We start from the raw sequence: 3,498 nt of genomic DNA, 5'->3' as shown, positions 1-3,498 counted from the left end.
GTTTACTCATCTGATTTCTATTAGCTCTTGATATTTTTTAAAACGAAAGGTTAAAAAATGCCACCAGAAGCTGTTTTTGATACGGGCGACACGGCCGTTGCCCGGGGCGGCATCGTGGTGAGGGGCAGCATCACGGGCACCGGCCAAAAAAAAAAAAAAGCTCGTTCTCATGCTGGCCAGCGCATAGCGGGGATGTCACAGGCACCGATCGGTTTTCTATCACCCATTTGCTGGGAGTAAGGGCGCCCTCCGTTTGCGAGGTGCGCCTGCTGCTTGCGGCTCAGGGAGGAGAGGGCGGGGCGGCGGGGGATTCTCTGAGTGGCTGTGGCAGCGTCTAATAACCAACTCGCAAAATAAAATAAAATAAAAACAAAACAACAAACACGAAAACACCAGACATCATGATACAGACTTATAATTTGCACCGATGTTTTTTTCGAAATTCTATACCCGAAAAGTGAGAAGCGAGCAACAGATGCAGGTAAGCAGATGTGTGATTGGATGATGGCAGGTCATCCTGAAACAATCAGAATCAGAATACTTTATTAATCCCTAAGGAAATAATGTGGGTTACAGTTGCTCCAAGAAGAAATGGTAAAAATAGCAACAGTAACAGACTAAACTCCAAACATTATGTTACAGATTTTAATATTAATTAGTCATTGTCAGTTGTTGATTTATCATGTTTGTCCCGTGTGTAGCAAGTGAAAATAAAATAAACAATAAAGACCAAGGTCAATCAAATGGACCAATACGGTAAGGCCGCGATGACCCATTTGGTAAAGTAAATCCGTTGGGCATCTTTGCCAGGTTGGGCACCTGCGCTCAGATGATTCAGTGCAAAAAATATATATAATTTTTTACACTGGCTGAAAAGCTGCGATTTGATTGGCTGATTCTATGTTACACCTATATGCGAAGGACCCCGCGGGGACATGATAGATTACAGTCACTGAAGTAATTCAGCAGGAAAAGGACAGACACACAGACTAGATTGCATGACATCACTGATATCCCTCTCAGGCTCAAATTAAACTTTTCGTTGGTAATGCACAACCAAGTCCAGCAGTGGTACTTCTGAGTAAAAAAAACTAATAAAATATGTATGTGGGGTAATCAGGGTGTTCGTTTTTTAACTGTTGCAAATCGGCAACGCCTGCCTGGAGAGGGATATAAACGGTTATATCTACAGAAATTGTAAGTCAGGATATGTGACACTTCACAATCTATGCACTGTGATCCTGAACATGCATCGGTGTAACTTTGTGCTGAACATTGGGGGGGGGGGGGGTTAAGATCTCTGTCTAAATAAATAAATCTGGGTAAATTCCCAGATGATTAAACATGCAACTATTTTGTTGGTAATAACTGAAATGAGTAAAGAAAATCAACAGCCTATTTATGTAAGATAAGATAATTTTATTGAAGAGGTTATATTGGTTGGGTCTGATTATTTGGAGGGGGGGGGGGGGGGGGGGCTGTAAATTACAAGGAAGACCTCTTACACTTAAGTCAAAGTCAAAGTGCTGTTTTGAACAAAGGATTTGAGCTGCATAATAGCTAATAGAAAACATTTAACATGCCAACAGTTGAGCATACAGATGCAGCCCCAAAAGTTCCCAACATAAGTTATTAATTTCCCAGCATAGGTAACGATGCAGATTATTTCAAATATCATCCTCCAAAAGTGCTTGTGTGAAGAAAAATTGCCCTGCTCCCTGCAAAGGTAGGGGTGGGTAGGGTGTGCTGCTTGGCAGCTCAGTTATGGTACTGTTGGGTGGAAATGAGCCAGGTACAGCGTGTGGTGGTGGTGCACATGCATAGATGTGCCCACCATGGTGTGGTGGCAGGTTGAAAGGTTGTGGTGGTGGATGCATGACTTGTCTTAGCAGTAAAAATCCATCTGCAACTGAACTTGTCTCTCAAGAGTGACTTATAATTTACTGTGATGTTCAGAAGCTCGCCTCTCAGATGTCTCCATCATATCCAGAATTCTTTTCTTCATCTGTATGTCCACCTCTGCAACATTACGCAAATGTGTTTCAGTTGAAAGTCTTCTTTCAAGTCTGTCCTGTCTGTGGCCCTTGAGTTTTGCCTTGATAAAAGGTAGAATAAAACAATGAAAAACTAATTAACCACAATAAATGTTAAAAATAAATCAGTGGTGGAATACCAAGATTAATATTTACTTAAGTGCTACACTTAAATATTTTAGGTTAAGTGTTCTCTTTTCCTATACTTTTAACTCTACAACATTCTTGAGGTAGGGATTCAACACCAACACAGTTACACTGCAGATTCAGAGGAATATAAATCTGTCATTATGATGACTTCGTGTAGGTTAAGCTACACAGTAGTTAAAGAAATGAAGCCGAGCTGTATCATTACTAGGTCAAACCTAAAGGTGCTAAAGGCATCTATAATTGGGCTACTGAAATACAGTAGGGCATTCGTTTATACATGTATGGTAGGCTAACCTTATTTCCCCTGACAAGTCTCCCAGTCCACGTTTTCTTGTTTTGTTTTGTTTTGCTGTTTCATATTCCAGTGTGATATTGAGGAATAATTCCACCTCACTGTCTGTCACATACGACTCAGTTCTGCTTCTATGCGATGTCTTATCGGATTTTGTGCTTTTTTACCTAAATGTGCTATTTGGCTATACTGACTCTAGTAGGAAAGACTCGAATGCTTTTTAGTTCTCAAGTAAGAAGCCAAACTTTTTATATTTGTTGTTATTGTTCTTAAGAAATGAAGTTGGAAGTAAAAAAAAGTTCCACCGTCTTTGTTGATGCTTTCCCGCCCTGGCTTCAAGACTTCCGATTGGCCAACATTTCTGCAAGGTTAGGATTATATCGCCACCTGTTGCTTTGGCGTGCTCATTACAGCGTTTGCCTTTGTTTTTGTTTTGTTGGAGGGGGGGTTACGCGTGGACTGAGATATTTTTCTCAAAACTTCACGTGTGGACGGGATTTTTTTAAAACGGAAACGGAAAATCTCTGTTTTCAAAAATACCCGTGTACGTGTGGACGTAGCCTAAACAGTAGAGATGTTTGTAGCTTTACGTTAGCTGGACTGACCGGAAGCAGGGTCCATGCGTCACGACTAACCGGATAGAGTTTTGAATCGGTTTAGTCCTGCACGTGCTGGCAAAAGGGAAGGCAAGAGAAACGATCTCCTGGCCGCATAAGGAAATCTATTTAAATATCCGTGATATCCAGTCATCATGAACTCTGAGTACGAGGATAGCTCCGCGTTATCCCCCGTGGAATCTGGGGACGAGGAGGAAGAGGTATCGGAGGCAGAAACAGAGCAGCTGGGGTCCAGTTCCGACTCGGATGAAGATGAAAGCGAAGAGAAAATTGATGAAGCAGCAGCGGCCGGAGATGAAAACGGAGAGAAAATTGATGAAGCAGCATGGACGTCAAAAAATGGAAAAATATCTTGGTCTCCCACAAACGCTGAGACGTTCCGCTACATCCCAGCAGCCACTGGTCT

General features: G+C 41.9%; 1 long non-coding RNA gene across 1 annotated transcript; it reads right to left on the bottom strand.

Annotated features, from left to right (window-relative positions):
- Window positions 1-1,404: 1,404 nt before the first annotated feature.
- On the bottom strand, window positions 1,405-3,220 carry LOC145432302 (uncharacterized). The gene is made up of 2 exons (XR_013912586.1): window positions 3,081-3,220; window positions 1,405-2,095 (listed from the first exon to the last, which is right to left on the bottom strand). It is a non-coding gene; the product is annotated as an uncharacterized LOC145432302 (long non-coding RNA).
- Between the last annotated feature and the right edge of the window lie 278 nt (window positions 3,221-3,498).

The sequence above is a fragment of the Astatotilapia calliptera genome, chromosome 2, assembly GCF_964374335.1.
Source record: "Astatotilapia calliptera chromosome 2, fAstCal68.1, whole genome shotgun sequence".
In the NCBI taxonomy this organism is placed as follows: Eukaryota; Metazoa; Chordata; class Actinopteri; order Cichliformes; family Cichlidae; genus Astatotilapia; species Astatotilapia calliptera.
The sequence above is the reverse complement of the archived record's forward strand: the minus strand, read 5'-3'. Positions and strand labels throughout refer to the sequence as shown.